The sequence below is a fragment of the Gossypium arboreum genome, chromosome 6 (assembly GCF_025698485.1).
Source record: "Gossypium arboreum isolate Shixiya-1 chromosome 6, ASM2569848v2, whole genome shotgun sequence".
In the NCBI taxonomy this organism is placed as follows: Eukaryota; Viridiplantae; Streptophyta; class Magnoliopsida; order Malvales; family Malvaceae; genus Gossypium; species Gossypium arboreum.
The window spans coordinates 113,079,834-113,098,540 of NC_069075.1; the positions used below are offsets into that span (position 1 = coordinate 113,079,834).

The 18,707-nt window shown below is 37.0% G+C and overlaps 1 non-coding gene across 1 annotated transcript; it reads right to left on the reverse strand.

The window, feature by feature from the left end:
* Window positions 1–4,401: 4,401 nt before the first annotated feature.
* LOC128295059 (small nucleolar RNA R71) lies at window positions 4,402–4,508 on the reverse strand. Its single transcript, XR_008285366.1, has one exon. It is a non-coding gene; the product is annotated as a small nucleolar RNA R71 (small nucleolar RNA).
* Between the last annotated feature and the right edge of the window lie 14,199 nt (window positions 4,509–18,707).

Consider the following 18,707-nt stretch of genomic DNA (forward strand, 5'->3'; position numbering starts at 1 on the left):
TGTTGCACGGGCATGTCATCGACCTTGCCTATTTCATTGCCCTCGCCATTCAACACCAGACGGAGCGACATAGGAAGGGGATCATCTCCATTGGCCTCTATGTTACTCGGTTGGCTCGACACTTCGGGCTCCTCAACACCGCGGCCCAGGAATCATCCTTGACCCTCATTGGCCAGATGTCTCCACAAGGCATCTCAAGCATGCTAAGCATGAGGACGATTGAAAAGCACCGACGAACCTACCCTCCTCAAAATCGTCTCGCCCAATTTACCGAGGAGGAGGCCTCCGTGGGCATTACTAATGATGTCTCCCCACAGTACGAGGACCCACCATCTCAGCCACCACCACCCTCTCATCCAGTTCATACGGTGGCTTCATATGCTGACATTTCTAAGTTCCTCACTCGATTCGAGTAGCAGTGTTTTCAACGATTTGACAACATTGATGCTACTCTACAGCAGATCTGTTAGAACCTCCACATCTCATCGCCACCCCCACCTCGCGGACCATCTAGCGATGAAGATGTTTAAAAAATTTTATTTATTATTTTATGTTTTTACTTTTATTTTATTTTAAGACTACTTTTTATTTTTCTTTCATCTTATTTTATTAGGATTTATAATTTTTATTTAACAATTTTGAATTCTGACTATTTCCTACCGAGTAATCATTCTTCCTTATATACTTTCTAAAAGAGTTCCTGATGTTATCATAGTTATAAAAAGCTCCAAAGCTCACTATTAATCAAGGACTCAAAACTCCACTGGGAAAGGTTCTCCACGACTGCCATGTCCTGCTCGACCAGGACCATAACCAACTTTAGATATAATATTCTTTTGGCGCAGGACTTATAGACTAATGAACCTCTACCACCATCGGAGTATCCTCCTCCACCCTCACTCCGATTATTCTTCGAAACTCCAATTCAAGGAAATTCATTCATCACTTAGGAAGTTTCACTTCTCTCCCTATCTTATTCTGACATTCTTTTCTATATATCTATCTTTGTACATTGAGGGCAATGTACATCTTAAGTGTGGGGGGTATTCATTTCATTATTAGAAAAATCTCTGAATGACTACCTTGTTCTCCTGAAAAGCTCTCATATCATATTTAGGATAAATTTTGATTTATTTATGATTTTGATTGATATATCTTGAATTAAAACATAGGCATTTATGCATTGATTGTTTAAACTTTAAAACATTAGAGAATCAAGCATCATAAGTTGATTTTTAAGAATTTAAAATTCTAGGTTGTTTCCCCAAAGTTCAGGTATTACTTTGAGTTGGAATTCACAAGTTTTAAACATCAAAAAGCCATAATTTTTGAGCCTTTTGAGCATCTATTAATTCTTTCATGCTCACTTTTATTATTGCTTTGAGTGCGTCAGTATTGAACTGTTATTATAGAACTTTCTTGATTATCCATGTCAAGACCACACCATTTGATTTTATATGTCAAAATGATTAAGGCACTTAAGATTAACCCACTCATGCCATGAAAAGCCTACCTCCATGATTAACCATTAGTAAACCTCGTTGAGCTAACAAGCCATTTCTTGTATTACCCTTAATATTAACCCTTAACCCATTATTGTTGAAATCCTCTAAATTAATTTGATCCCTATTTTTGTCGAGATTTGAATTGAAATAGCTGCTTAACTATATTTTATTCTATTTTTTATGTTGACTTGTTCTTAAAAAAAAACATGTATACATATTAGTAGTAGTAATCTTCTGAGCTAAAGAAGTTAAATTCCATATTCTGAGAAAAGCTCTGTTGTATGCAATTGATGACTAGCTGTTTTTCTAGTTAGGCAATTTTTCAATTCAATCTCGATTCTAACCTTTTCTTTCAGCTTGAGACCATACCCCCTAACCAAGCCTCGTTACAACCCTCTAAAGACCTTTCGATTGATGTATCATCTCAATTTATAGTGGTGAAGATTTGATTTTCGTGCAAGCCTATGGTAATAATTTTTCATTATTGACTATTGAGTGCTTCATTCATTGTCCTTAAACACCTTGAGTGATTTGAGTGAATGTTTAGTAAGGATGTTAAACTTCGTGAGATTTCGAATCAAGGGTAACCACCTAGATAAGGGAAGATACCTATGTTTTCATGATAAAATGCTCAGCTTGGAATGTTTGAAACGTTGATGTTCTTTCAGTTGAATTCTCAATGTATGATTACTTATGGATTATTTTGAGATATTTTCGAAAGAAATTATAAGCTGAGAAGAAGTTATTTTGATTATGAGTTGAGAATTTTGCTTGAGGACAAGCAAATGCCTAAGTGTGGGGGTATTTGATAAACCGTTATTTATACATATTTTTACTCCATGCTTAACACATTTTATGGATGATTTTTCCTTAGAATTAGTGAATTCGATGCTCTTAATGCCTTAATTTCATGTTTTATACTTAGGCGAGCATAGGAGAGTGAAAGGAGAGGGAAACGGGCCAAAAACGGAGGAAATGGGCCAAAGTACGAAATCAACATGGCCTGGACTTCCTCACACGGGCAGACCACACGGCCGTGTTAATTTGGCAGAATCGAAGCACGACTCACACGGGTAGAATACACGGGCATGTCCCTGCCGAGCCCAAGCTAAGCCCAATTCGGAAATGGCTAATTTTGAGGACTTTTAGGCATTCTAAAGGCTATAATACGCCCTAAAGGAAGAGGAAAAGGGAGGCACAGGGAAGGAGGAAGGAATTACTCGAAGAAATTCGATTGATCCATCTTAGAAGCCAGATTCATCATCAAGATTGAACATCTCCCCTCAATTTCCCTTCAGGAGTTTTGGGTTTTCTTTATGTTTTGTATTCATTATTCTTCTAAGATGTTTTCCTTTTTAGTTATGAACTAAATCCCCTAATTACCTAAGGGGCATGAAACCTAAGACGAATCTTGTTATTATTTTCTGAATTGTATGATAAATATTTGACTTATTCTTAATTATGTGTTCTTAATTCTTGTTTTGATATTCCAGGATATTGATTCAAGTTAAGCTCTTATTCAGAGGAGGAATAGACCCTGTCTAAGAGTACAATTGTCATAATTAAGCGAAGTTGATTGCACGCTAGAGATAGGGTGACAAGATTTTGCCGGATTATGGTGAAACCTAATAAGGGGATTCATAGATCGAGTTAATGTAACCCTAGGGTGTTAATTAGAGAAAAGTCTCAATTATTCAATCTAGGGATTAGACGTTATTAATCCTGAATAGGGATAATAACATGACTTAGGGATCTCTACGGAACAAGTTAAATGAATAAATCGTTCTATTCGAAGTCAGAATAACAAGTGAAGTCTAGGTGGATTTTTCCTTAGGTATTGTCTTAATTCAATCGTTTTCCAAAAGTAATCCCCCAATTCTATTTTCTGTGAATTCTTAGTTTAGTTAATTAGTTAGTTAAAACAAACCTCCTTATTCTTAGGCTAGATAATAAAAGACAGTCATTACTAGTACTTTAGTTCCTTTGGGTTCGACAATCCGGTCTTGCTAAAACTATACTACTGTTCGATAGGTACACTTGCCTACATCGTGACAATAGTTAGTTTTAAGAATGATTCATTATAAATATTTAAAACCTGTCACGAAAATCACGATCAAATAGTTAGTTTCAAGAACGATTAATTATAAATTTTTAAAACCTATCGCGAATATCACGTATCAAGTTTTTGGCGCCGTTGCTAGGGAACTAGGATATTAGGAACACTCCATTTTTATTACTTTAGGCATTCTACTTTATTTGCAATTTAAATTTTTATTTTCTTTTCCAATTTTTCTTTTATTCATTCCTGGCTAGTTTTTATAGTGTATGACTAGATGAAAACTGTTGGGACCATTACTGTTTGATAGTGAGATCGATCACAGTTTGCAGAAATCGAAGAGAAATAAGGTGAAGCTTACGATACACAGAGGAAGAGCAAGAGAACGATACTTCAACCACAACCGAGGAGATGGCTGAAAACTAAGAAAATTCGCTACCTCCTACGATTGCTGTTAATCAGAATCCTGCTCCGTGTACTATGTATGATTAAGCTAAACCTTCTTTAACAGGAATTGAATCGAGCATAGTTAGACCTGCTGTAGCTGTAAATACTTTTGACTTGAAACCTAACACAATTCAAATGATATAGCAATTTGTTCAGTTTGATGGTTTGCAAGACGAAGATCCCAACGCTCACTTGGCAAACTTTTTGGAACTATATGATACATTTAAAATTAATGGCATTTCTGATGACACCATTCGCCTTCGGTTATTCCATTTTTTATTGAGAAACAAAGCTAAACAGTGGTTGAATTCGTTACCACGAGGGTCAATCACTACTTGGCAACAAATGACCGAAAACATTTTATTAAAATATTTTTCACTGGCTAAAATGGCTAAATTACGTAATGATATCTCTTCTTTTGTGCAGATGGATTTAGAAATACTCTACAATGCATGGGAGAGATACAAGGACCTCTTGAGAAGATGCCCTCACCATGGGCTACCACTTTGGCTACAGGTTTAAACGCTTCATAATGGCCTGAATCCTTTGACTTAACAAATGGTTGACGCAGCCGCTAGTGGGACTATCAATAATAAACACCTGAAGATGCTTACGAATTTATAGAAGAGATGTCACTGAATAATTATCAGTGGCAAGTCATGAGGACTAAGACAACAAAAGCAATCGGCATTTATAACGTTAGTTCGGTCACCATGCTATCTAATCAGGTAGAACTCTTGAATAAGAAAATTGATAGTTTTCTTAGTTCTTCACAGGTTCACCCAGTAATACAATGCAAAGCAAGTGGAGGTGGATCGAGCAATCCAGAATACCTACCCTATGGCCACAATATAGAGAACGAGCAGTTAAATTACATTGGTAATAATCCTCGATCTCAAAATAATCCGTATAGCAATACTTACAATGCAGGATGGAGGAATCACCAAAATTTTTCATTGGGAGGCCAAGGAAATTAAATACCACCACCAACTCTAGGCTTCCAACAACCACCCTACCAATAAGAGAAAAAGCTGAACCTTGAGGAGATGCTAACAAAATTCATCTTGGTGTCAGAAACTTGTTTTCAAAGTACCGAGACAAAACGTAAAAATCATCAAGCGTCAATCTAAGGGCTCGACACTCAGATAGGTCAGCTTGCTAAATTGATATCTGAATGACCACAAGGTAGCCTTCCAAGTAACACTGAATCTAACCCAAGGGAACAAATTAATGCAATTACCATTCAAGATGAGGAAAGGTTAGTTGCACCTGAACCAGAACAGAGGCAAGAAATTGTGGTAAGTAAAGGTAAGGGTGAGGTGGACCACAATAACCAGAAACCGGTAAGTAAAGAGTACAAACCTTGTGTGCCATACCCAAACGCGACAAGGAAAGACTACACAGAAGAACAATTTGATAAATTCCTTAAATTATTAAAAAAGTTACATATTAACTTACCGTTTATTGGAGCTCTTTCGCAGATGCCAAATGCAGTCAAATTCTTAAAGGAGCTTTTAACAAATAAGCAAAAGTTGGATAAGGCATCGCATGTGGAACTAAATGTGGTTTGCTTAACCATACTACAGAATAAGCTAGCCAACAAATTAAAAGATCCAGGGAGTTTTATGATTCCCTATTTAATTGGTAGCCTAGATGTAAATAATGCTTTGGCTGATTTAATGCCTTACAAAATGTTTAAGCAACTAGGTCTTGGGAAACCCAAACAAACTAGGATGAGTATTCAATTAGCCGATAAAAAAATAAGATTTTTGAGGGGGATTATTGAAGATGTACTCGTTAAAATTCATAAATTTATATTCCTAGTTGATTTTGTTGTTCTAGACATAGAAGAGGATAGTAATGTTCCTTTAATTTTAGGGAGGCCCTTTTTAGCAATCGCTAGAACAATAATTGATGTTGGCATAGGTGAACTCACACTTCGTGTGGGAGACGAAACAATCACCCTTCAAGCTCGTAATTCGAGTAACATATCGAAAATTGAAGGTGGTTGTATAAATCATTCTACTAAAATTGACCATGTGGTGCAACCTACTTTGCAAGAAATAAGTTCGAAGAACCTACATGAGCCATGTTCAAGCAACAACAAAGGACCTATCTATGAAGAACAAAGGCTACAAATCGAGAAACTAGATGAATAGCGGGTACAAAAACTGAGAACACCCAATAAACCAAAACTGAGCCAAGACGAGCTCAATACATCACCAAATCAACTTAAGGTTGGAGACAAAGTACTACTAGATGCAGGAGATCCTTGCATTACCACTTCTGAACCTAATGAAGAAATTCCTCTCACGGTACTCAGTATTTTCCCATATGGAACAGTCCAGGTAATTCACCGCAAATTCTGAACTTTTAAGGTGAACAACACTCGTCTTAAACCTTATATTGATAAAGTTGATAGCAACGATGAGGAGTGTAAACTCCTCGAGCCACCATGATCACACACCACAGAGGTAAGTCAAGCTTAGACTATAAATAAGCGCTTCCCGGTAGGCAACCCGAGCACTAACAGTAATGATTTATTTAAATTCTAGCTTTTCACGTCTAACCTACTAACTGAGTCTTGAAACACAGGGTTTTCCCATCCACACGGCCAGGCACATGGGCGTGCCTTAGGCTGTGCTCACAACATAAGAGGTGACACGACCGTGTGATATGCCGTGTGAAAACAGGGCAAAACTTTTTCCCTAACACAGGTTGCGATAAGTTGCCACGGCCGTGCGACATGGTTGTCGGTGAAACTTCCAAAATAACTTGAAACTGTGGGTGAACCTGTCAATTAGTACGGGCGTTGGACACGCCCGTGCCCAGCCCCCATGGTCGACACTGTTAAACTAACACGGGTGTGGACTATCATACACGGGCGTGGGAGAAGCGAACGAAGAAAGACATGGCCGTGTGATATGGCCGTGTGCACCCACACGCCCAAGGAACATGGGCGTGGGGCGAATGTTAGACGCGCCTAAATTTAAAAATCGCGAAACATAAAGGCAAAAATTAGGGCACACGGGTGTGCCCCACGGCTTTGTGCCCTAAAATCTATATAAACCCCTTACTATTTATCATCCCCCTCCCCAAAAATCCCTAACCTTAGCCGCTGCAACTCCACACGCCATACCTGCCACGCCCGTGCACCGCATACAGCACTATTTCCGATGACCCAAGTTCTCTCTTTTGCGTTTGGTTACTCTTTTCTCTCAATTTTCTTTAAATATTTTGCCTATTTCATGATTTCTTTGATCCATTTGACTATCTTAAGTGAATATTCATAGTAGAATAATAATACTCATGCTTGTCATTAAAGAATATTGCCATTTTTTATACTACATTCATTCATTTTTCTCATTTCCATGGATTTTATGCTTACCCACATGCATTCATACATTAGATATTCCCGTCGTATTATTCTCATAGTCCTATTTTAATAACCTGATATATTTGCTTTAGTTGTTTTAGTTTTGTTCTCTTTATCTAATACGTGAGTCTCATGAAATATTCCTATTTAGTTTTGTGTTCCATGCTATTTTTGGGGCGTATCGATTGAACTTCGACTTTTCAATGTAGGTATACAATGTCATCCTTACATGGTAAGAAAATAGCTGTCCTCGCCTCGAAGAAAAGGAAAGGAGCAGCGTCATCCTCGGGTCCTACCGCGGAGATTAGGTACCCTTTCCTCGGGTTCCCCTTGGGACCCCAAGAGAAGCTATTTTAGATATTATGGGCCTGACCCCTAAGTGTGGGCTACTGTATTGATTGGGCCGCACTTGAACAAATTCAGATGGCTGACGTGGTCTGAGCCCTCCTGACGACTAAACCGTGGGGGCTCTTCTTTAAGATCATCGAGCCAACATACCTTGAGCTCACGATGGAACTATGCTCGACCTTCCATCTCCAAGTCATCAATACAAACTTCGACGATCCTAGAATAGTCCAGTTTCTCCTTGGTGGAGTAGTGCGCCAATTGAGTGTACCCGAGTTCGGGATTGCACTAGGGCTATACACGGAGGAGTTCATGGACGACAATGAACTCGACACCCTTCACCGTCACATCTACTACTCTCCCTCAAAGTGTTGGAAGGACCTCGTCCCTGCCTCAGCCTCCTATGATCCTAGCCGCTCTAAGGCATCGGCCCTCGCCCCATCCCTGCGATACCTATATGCCATCTTGGCTCACACTCTGACGGGAAGACGAGAGAGCACAGGCATTGTCAATGCTCACGACACCTATTTCCTATGGAGCATGGCAAATGGAAACATTTTCGACCTTGCATACTTCATCGCCCTCACCATCCGCTATTAGACAGAGGAACATAAGAGAGGGGTCATCTCTATCGGGCCCTATGTGACTCGATTGGCATGACACTTTGGACTCCTCAACACAGCGGCACAATCATCCTCCCTCACTCTCATCAGCCAGATGTCCCCACGGGGCATCTTGAGCATGCTAAACATGAGGATGATCAAGAAACGACATGGCACCTACCCTCCTCAGTACCACCTCATCCAGTCCACTGAAGAGGAGGACCTAGAGGACATTACTGATGATGTCCCTCCATGTCATGAGGACCCACCATCTCAGCCACCACCTATCCATCGTCCAATTCAAGCGGCGGCTTCATACTCTGACATCTCTGAGCACCTTACTCAATTTGAGCAACAGTGTTTTCAGCGGTTTGATCACATTGATGGTACACTTCACCAGATTTGTCAGCACCTTCACATCTGATTGCCACCACCACCTCGCGAACCATCCGGCGATGACGATGTTTAAAAACTTTTTATTTATTATTTTTATTATCACTTTTATCTTTTTTTATCTTATTTAAGTACTTTTTATTTCATTTTCCTTTATTATTATTTTAATTTTAGTTTTTATAATTTTTATTGAATAATTTATGGTTTCAGCTATTTCATTACAAGTAATTATGCTTCCTTATATTTCCTAAAAAGTTCCAGATTCTATCACAGTTATAAAGAGCTCCAAAGCTTATCATCGCATAGGAACTAAAAACTCCACTTGCAAAGGTTCTCCATGACTGCCATGTCCAGATCGACCAAGACCATAGCTACCACCAAATATAATATTGTAACACCCCAAACCCGTGACCGTCACCGGATTTGACCACGAGGTGTTACCGGGCTTACTTTACTTATTCCTCTCTTGGAAATTTTTTTTTTGTTTTCCTTTTTCTGTTCCAGGCAGGCTAGTTAACTGCGTCACTGTCACCTTAAAATCATATCTCGAGTTCCAGAACTCGAAAATGAGTTCCGTCAATTTTCCTGAAACTAGACTCATATATCCATCCATGGATTTATTTCTAGAATTTTGGTCAGGCCAATTGGTACAGTTTATTAGTTAAAGTCACCCCTGTTTCAGGGTTCGACTACACTGACCTTTACGCATTACGACCTGGATATCATCTCGTACAGAGCTCTAATGCTCATGCCGTTTGTTTCAATGAAACTATACTCAAAGGGAATCTATGCATATAAGGCATGACTTCTAATTGTTTCTGGATAATTTATGGTAAATTTTCCAAGTTGGAGCAGGGATCCAGAAACCGTTCTGGCCCTGTTTCGCGAAAACCTGAATATCTCTTAAAATACAGCTCATACGGTCGTTTCGTTTCGTCCATATGAAAATAGATTCATCAAGGTTCAATTTCATAATTTATTCACTATTTAATTCTACTTCTACTATTTTTAGTGATTTTTCCATCTCACCTCACTGCTGCTGGCAGCATCTGGTACTAAAGCAAACAATGACTATTTCATAATTCTTCCATGGCCAACTATTTCATCATACATAATACAAACTATGGCCACCTTATCAAAATTAAGGTTTCTAAGGCTCGTGCCTATAGGTTTTAGATTCACACTCAACCGACCACATAGGCCATCTTCGCATGGCTTAAAGTTTACAACCCGAGATTCAACAAAACAAAATAGCCTATACATGCCAAATGTTCTCCTAGTTCAACTACGAAGACAATACCAAAAGATTTCCAGCCGGTGTGATGACTTCAACGACGGTTCCGAGCACATAAACGACACGAGTCCAAGAGACCTAAAATGGATGACAAGAAAACACCGAGTGAGTTTATAACTCAGTAAGTCATAAGCATTTCACAACCATCCGTTACTAAAATTATCATAAAATGAAATAATGAAACAAGGCCCATTGTTCTAGCCATACCGAACTATACCATAGTTCCTTAGACCTTCGGATCAATCTCATACCAAGTCATACATTTACATTTCATATACTATTCAATAGGATATTTGAAGCAATTTCCATACATCATTTCATTTCCGCAACAATCATGCAATTGAAATCATCACATAGATTTAAAACTTACCGACTCAACTCCGAGCATGAACATAGTATCTATTAGCCACGAACTCAAGGTACTTACTCTTTCTCGCTGTCCATACTCAACTCGATGAAGACACACCCTCCATATAATTGTTCGATCGGAGATATATATATATAGAGTACGCTTTACACAAAGTGCTTAATACTCGATTTCGCACACTTAGTGCCATGTGATTTAAGCCCGCACACATAGTGCCATACCCTTCGAGCTCGCACACCCAAAGGTCAGTATATTTCCAGCATGCACACTTAGTGCCATATATTTCCAGCATGCACACTTAGTGCCAATCTCGTCACCGTACACACGTATTGTTCAAGACACTTAGTGCCGAAAGCAAACTTTCTACACATTTCACTATTTCTTTTACATTCAACAATGTCATCATTCCATACACATACATTTTCATTTACATATCATCTCATTAAACACAATTGTATAGATATTATGATCATTTAAAACAATGCCAAATATATGCTTAATGACTTACCTTGTGTTGGGTAAAATGGTTCCAACTCGGCTATTCGATGTTCTTTCCTTTGCTTTTGCTTGATTCTCCCCCTCTAGCTTCTTGAGCTAATCAATAAATTAACTAGTTTAACCGTCTTGCCAAATATTTATACATATATACATGACATCAACAATACTATCATCATTAATTCATCAATTCACAAAGTTTTATTTCACGAACATTTGACCCATTTTTACCCCATATGGCGAATGCTACATTCATTACCCAACTAGCCATTCAACAATTTTTAGCCTCATTACCACCCTTTTTATGTCTAATCGTCTAAATGAGATCATAAACATGCCTAACTATAGCCGAATGTGCAACATTAATCTAGCATTTCCATTGCATTTAACACTTAACATTTACCCCATCTAGGCCAAATTTTGCTAGCACACAAGCCTTTGGCGAATGTCCTTGACCTCTAGTCACCCAAAATTTCTTTGTTCTTTAAAATTCATCCAAGACTACATTCGGCACTTCCAACTAATAATTTAGGTGCTCTCAAGCTCATTCACAAGTACTATTATATATCACATTAAGCATTAAATCATTTTGCAACATAAATTTTATAGCATGGCGAATACTCATGCACATACACACATAACAACAAGAACTCAATGGCACAAAAATCTCCTTTTGTTAAACATTCGAACTCACTCATCTCCATGCTTTCATCATAACAACATCAAAACACTAATTAGGAAATACAACATTCTTGGCGAAATTTAACTCACCTAACAACTTAGTTTCAATCCAAGATTCAAGGAAAAATTTGAACCAATCCTCCAAACTATGCATGCATTTTCAAGAGTGGCATAAAACATACCTTCTTGTATCAAAACACCTTAGTCTAGTAAGCTCCATGGCTGATTTTCTCAAGCTTCCCCCCTTTCTTCTTAGTACATTCGGCCATGCAAAGAAAAATGAGAGAATGGACACTTTTTTTCTTCTTCTCAAGTCATGGCAATTGTAACAAAATGAGAAAGGATGAACAACAAAATTTTTCTCCTTTCTTTTCCTCAACTCACGGCAACAAGGGGGCATCCACACTCTTTTTTTTCATCATTTTCCTTTTTTTTCATTTCTTTATTTTCCTTCCATAATGCACTAGGCCAACATGTCTAGGACATGTTTTCTTTGCCCATCATCATGTCATGGCCAGCCACTAACCTTAGGAAATGGGTTATTTGACATGCAACTCCACCCTTGTGTTAACATGCACTAATAAGCCATTTAAAATTAGCCTATCGTATTTCACCATGTTTCACATTGATCCCTATTTAATAATTTCTCATAAAATTGGTAAAATTAGAGAATGAAACTTCCACATATGCATGCACACACATAGTAAGCATAGAATATAACAATTAATTATTTTTATGACTCGGTTTAGTGGTCCTGAAACCACTTTCCGACTAGGGTCAATTTAGGGCTGTCACAAATATTATTTTGGCACAGGACTAATGGACTAATGAACCTCTACCACCACCGGAGTATCCTCCTCCACTCTCATCATTGCCTTGGCTGATTATTCTCCACAACTCCAAATCAAGGAGTTCATTCATCATTCAGGAAATTTCACTTCTCTCCCTATCTTATGATTATTTATCTACATTTTTCAATATATCTACCTTTGTACATTGAGGGCAATGTACGTCTTAAGTGTGGGTTGGTCTCTTATATTGATAAACCGTAATTTATACATATTTTTACACCATGCTTAACACATTTTATGGATGATTTCTCATTAGAATTGGTGAATTTGATGCTATTAATGCTTTAATTTCATGTTTTATACTTAGGCGAGCATAGGAGAGTGAAAGGAACGACAAACGGGCCAAAAACAGAGAAAATGGGCTGAAGTACAAAATCAACACAGCCTGGACTTCCTCACACGGGCAGACCATACGGCCGTGTCAATTTGGCAGAATCGAAGTACGACTCACACGGGTAGAACACACGCCCGTGCCATTCTAACAGGTTCGAGCACGGCCTAAAGTAATCACACACGGGCGTGTCCCTACCGAGCCCAAGTTGAGTCCAATTCGAAAAAGGCTAATTTTGAGGGCTTTTAGGCATTCTGAAGCCTATAAATACACCCTAGAGGAGGAAGAAAAGGGGAGGCGTAGAGAGGAAGGAAGGAATTACTCGAAGAAAGCCGATTGACCCATCTCAAAATTCGAATTCATCATCAAGACTAAAGATCTCCCCTCAATTTCTCTTCAGGAGTTTTGGGTTTTCTTTATGTTTTGTATTCATTACTCTTTTGAGATGTTTTCATTTTTAGTTATCAATTAAATCCCCTAAATACCTAAGGGGAATGAAACCTAAAATGAATCTTGTTATTATTTTCTGAATTGTATGATAAATATTTAACTTGTTCTTAATTATGTGTTCTTAATTCTTGTTTTGATATCCCAGGATACTGATTCAAGATAAGCTCTTATTCAGAGGAGGAATAGACCCTCTCTAAGAGTACATTCGTCATAATTAAGCAGAGTTGATTGCGCGCCTAGAGATAGGGTGACAAGATTTTGCTGGATTAGGATAAAACCTAATAAGGGGATCCATAGATCGAGTTAATGCAACCCTAGGGTGTTAATTAGAGAAAAGTCTCAATTATTCAATCTAGGGATTAGACGTTATTTGTCTTGAATAGGGATAATAACATAACTTAGATATCTCTACGGAACAAGTTAAATGAATAAATCCTCCGATTCGTAGTCAGAATAACAAGTGAAGTCTAGGTGGATTTTTTATTAGGTATTGTCTTAATTCAATCATTTTCCAAAAAGTAATTCCCCAATTCTATTTTCTGTGAATTCTTAGTTTAGATAATTAGTTAGTTCAAACAAAACCCCTTTATTTTTAGGCTAGATAATAAAAAGACAGTCATTACTAGTACTTTTAGTTCCTTTGGGTTCGGCAATCCGGTCTTGCTAAAACTATACTACTGTTCGATAGGTACACTTGCCTATATCGTGATAATAGTTAGTTTCAAGAACGATTCATTATAAGTATTTAAAACCTGTCACGAAAATCGCGTATCATATATCATCATTAGAAATCCCTGAATTTTGTCTTATTTTTACGTGAATTACTCATATCACTATTAGAATGAATTTTATTTAATTTATGATTTTTATTGATATGTCTTGAATTAAAACATAGGCATTTATTCATTGATTGTTTAAACTTTAAGACATTATGGAATCAAGCATGATAAGTTGATTTTTGATGAATTAAAAAAACTTTTAGGTTGCTTCCCTAAGTTTAGGTATTATTTTGAGTTGAAATTCACAAGTTTAAACATCAAAAAGCCATAATTTTTTGTGAGATCTTGAACCTTTAGAGCATATTTTATTTCTTTCATGCTCACTTTTATTATGAGTGCGTCAGTATTGATTTGATGTCCTAGAACTTGCTTGATTATGCATGTCAAAACCACACCATTTGATTTGATATGTCTATATGATAAAGGCACTTAGGTTTAACCCACTCACTCCACAAAACCTACCTTCATAGTTGACCCTCAGTGAACCCCTTTGAGCCTAACAAGCCATTAATTGATTTACCCTCAATATTAGCCCATAACCCATTATCGTTGAATTCCCCTAATTTGTTCCCTATTTTTGTCGAGATTTGATTTGAACTAATTGCTTAGCTATGTTTTCTTCTTCTATGTATTTGACTTGTTAAAAAAAATTACTTCAATACATATTAGTAGTAATTCGTCGTTTTTGAGCTTGAGTGTTAATTCCATATTCTGAGAAGAAGCTCACTTGTATTCAACTGATGACTAGTTATTTTTCTAGCTAGGTAATTTTTCAATTCAATCTCGATTCTAACCTTTTCCTTCAGCTTGTGACCACACCCCCTAACCAAAGCCACGTTACAACCCTTTCAAGACCTTTTTGATTGATGTATCAGCTCAATATATAGTGCTGGAGATTTGATTTTCAAGAACCCCTATGGTAATAACTTTTCATATTGACTAATGAGTGCTTCAATTGATGTCCTTAAACAACTAGAGTGATTTGAGTGAATATTTAGTGAGGATGTTAAACTCTGTGATATTTTGATCAAAGGTAATCACTTAGATAAGGGGAGATACCTATGTTTTCGTGATAAAATGCTCAACTTGGAATGTTTGAAACTTTGATGTACTTTTAGTTGAATTTTCAATGTATGAATACTTATGGATTATTTTAAGATATTATTGATAGGGATTATAAAGTGAGAAGAATTTAATTTGATTGTGAGTAGAGGATTTTGCTTGAAGACAAGCAAACGCTTAAGTGTGGGGGTATTTGATAAACCATAATTTATACATATTTTTATCCCATGCTCAGCACATTTATGGATAGTTTCACCTTAGATTTAGTGAATTTGATGCTCCTAATCCTTTAATTTCATGTTTTATACTTAGGTGAGCATAAGAGAGTAAAAAGAGCGAGAAACATGCCGAAAATAGAGAAAATAGACCCACATGGGAAATCAACACGGCCTAGACTTCCTCACACAGCGTATCACACGATCGTGTCCCTTTGGCAGGATCGAAGCACGACTTACACGGGTTGACTACACGCCCGTGCCTATTCAACGGCCTTGACCATGGGCTGGAGTAATTGCACACGGGCGTGTCCCTACTGAGCCCAAGTATAACCCTATTCAGAAAAGGCCAATTTTGGGGGCTCGTAGGCATTCTAAAGCCTATTGAAACACCTAAGGAGGCACTTAGGAAGGGGGATGCAGAGGAGGAGGCAAGGAATTACTCAAGGAAAGCCGATTGGTCAATCTCAAAAGCCGGATTCATCATCAAGACTGAAGATCTCCCTTCAATTTTCATTTAGGGGCTTTGGGTTTTCTTTATGTTTTGTATTCATTATTCTTCTGAGATATTTTCTTCTATAATTATGAACTAAACCCCCTAAATACCTAAGGGGAATGAAACCTAAGACTGATCTTGTTATTATTATCTGAATTGTATGATAAATATTTGACTTGTTCTTAATTAAGTGTTCTTAATTCTTGTTTTAATATTCCAGGATATTGATTCGAGTTAATGCTCTTATTTAGAGGAGGAATAGACCCTGTCTAAGAGTAAATTTGTCATAATTAAGCGGAGTTGATTGCACGTTGATCGCGTGATTTTGTGAAAGGTTTTAAATATTTATAATTACTCGTTCTTAAACTAACTATTACTGCGATGTAGGTAAGTGTACCTATCGAACAGTAGTATAGTTTTAGCAAGACCGGATTGTTGAACCCAAAGGAACTAAAAGTACTAGTAATGACTGTCGTTTAATTATCTAGCCTAAGAATAAAGAGGTTTTGTTTTAATTAACTAATTATCTAAACTAAGAAGGCACAGAGAAAAGAATTGGGGAATTGCTTTTGGGAAAAATCGATTGACTTAAGACAATACCTAAGCAAAAATCCACCTAGACTTTACTTGTTCTTCTAGCTCCGAATCGGACGATTTATTCATTCAACTTGTTCCGTAGAGATCCCTAAGTTATGTTATTATCCCTATTCAAGACTAATAATGTCTAATCCCTAGATTGAATAACTGAGACTTTTCTCTAATTAACACTCTAGGGTTGCATTAACTCGATCTATGGCTCCCCTTATTAGGTTTCACCCTAATCCGACAAAATCTTGTCACCCTATGTCTAGGCGCGCACTCAACTCCGCTTAATTATGACAAATATACTCTTAGACAGGGTCTATTCCTCCTCTAAATAAGAGCTTGTCTTGAATCAGTATCCTGGGATATTAAAACAAGAATTAAGAACACATAATTAAGAACAAGTTAAATATTTATCATACGATTTAGAAAATAATAACAAGATTCATCCTAGGTTTCATTCCCCTTAGGTATTTATGGGTTTTAGTTCATAACTAAATAGGAAAACATCTCAGAAGAATAAAGAATACAAAACATAAAGAAAACTCAGAACTCCTGAAAGGAAATTGAGGAGAGATCTTCAGTCTTGATGATGAATCCAGCTCCTGAGATGGATCAATCGGCTTTCTTGGAGTAATTCCTTACCCCCTATTCTCTGTCTCCTTTTTCCTCCTCCTCTAGGCTGTATTTATAAGCTTTGGAATGCCTAAAAACCCTCAAAATTGGCCTTTTTCGAATTGTACTCAGCTTAGGCTCGGTAGGGACACGCCCGTGGCACACGCCCGTGTTCGATTACTTCAGGATGTGTTCAAGCCTGCCAAATTGACACGGCCGTGTGGTCTGCCAGTGTGAGGAGGTCCAGGCTGTGTTGATTTCTTACTTTGTCCCATTTTCTCCGTTTTTGGCCCGTTTTTTGTTCCTCTCACTCTTCTATGCTCTCTTAAGTATAAAACATGAAATTAAAGCTTTAGGAGCATCGAATTCACCAATTCTAATGAGAAATCATCCATAAAATGCATTAAACATGGGGTAAAAAGATGTATAATTTACGGTTTATCAAATACCCCCACACTTAAGCATTTGCTTGTTCTCAAGCAAAATTCTCAACTCATAATCAAAATAAATTCTTCTTAACTTATAATTTCTATCGATAATATCTCACATTAATCCATAAGTAATCATACATTAAGAATTCAACTAAAAGAACATAAAAGTTCCAAACATTTCAAGTTGGTATTTAATCATGCAAACATAGGTGTCTCTCCGCATCTAAGTAATTACCTTTGATTCAGAATATCACAGAGTTTCACATCCTCACTAAAGGTTCACTCAAATAACTCAAGGTGTTTAAGGACAAGAAATGAAGCACTCAATAGTTAATAATGAAAAGTCATTACAATGGCTTGCATGAAAATCAAATCTCCACCACTATAATTTAATATGATACATCAATCAAAAGGTCTTTAGAGGGTTGTAGTGAGGCTTGGTTAGGGGGTGTGGTCACAAGCTGAAAGAAAGGGTTAGAATCGAGATTGAATTGAAAAATTGCCCAACTAGAAAAAAAGTTAATCTTCACTTGCGTACAAAAAAACTTCTTCTCAAAATATGAAATTACAGATATGTATACATAGTTTTTTTTTAAAATTTTTTTAGGAACAAGTTAAAATAATATAGACTAACTATCAAGAACAAAACATAGCTAAGCAATCCATTCAACTCAAATCTCGACAAAAAATATAGGGATTAATTTAGGGGATTTCAACAATAAGGGGTTAAAGGTTAATATTAAAGGTAATACAAGAAATGGCTTGTTAGGCTCAAAGGGGTTTACTAGGGGTTAATCGTGAAGATAGGCTTTTCGTGGCATGAGTGGGTTAATCCTAAGTGCTTTAATCATTTTGACATATCAAATCAAATGGTGTGGTCTTAACATGAATAATCAAGCAAGTTCTAGAATAACAGTTCACTACTGACGCACTCAAAGCAATAATAAAAGTGAGCATGAAAGAATTAATAGATGTTCAAAGGGCTCAAAAATCTCGTAAAAATTATGGCTTTTTGATGTTTAAAACTTGTGAATCCCAACTTAAAGTAATACCTAAATTTTGGGGAAACAACCTAAAATTTTAAATTCTTAAAAATCAACTTATCATGCTTGATTCTCTAATGTCTTAAAGTTTAAACAATCAACGCATAAATGCCTATGTTTTAATTCAAGATATATCAATCAAAATCACAAATCAATCAAAATTTATCCTAAATATGATATGAGAGCTTTTCAAGAGAATAAGACAGTCATTCAGGGATTTTTCTGATAATGAAATAAATACCCCCCACACTTAAGATGTAAATTGCCCTCAATGTACAAAGATAGATATTA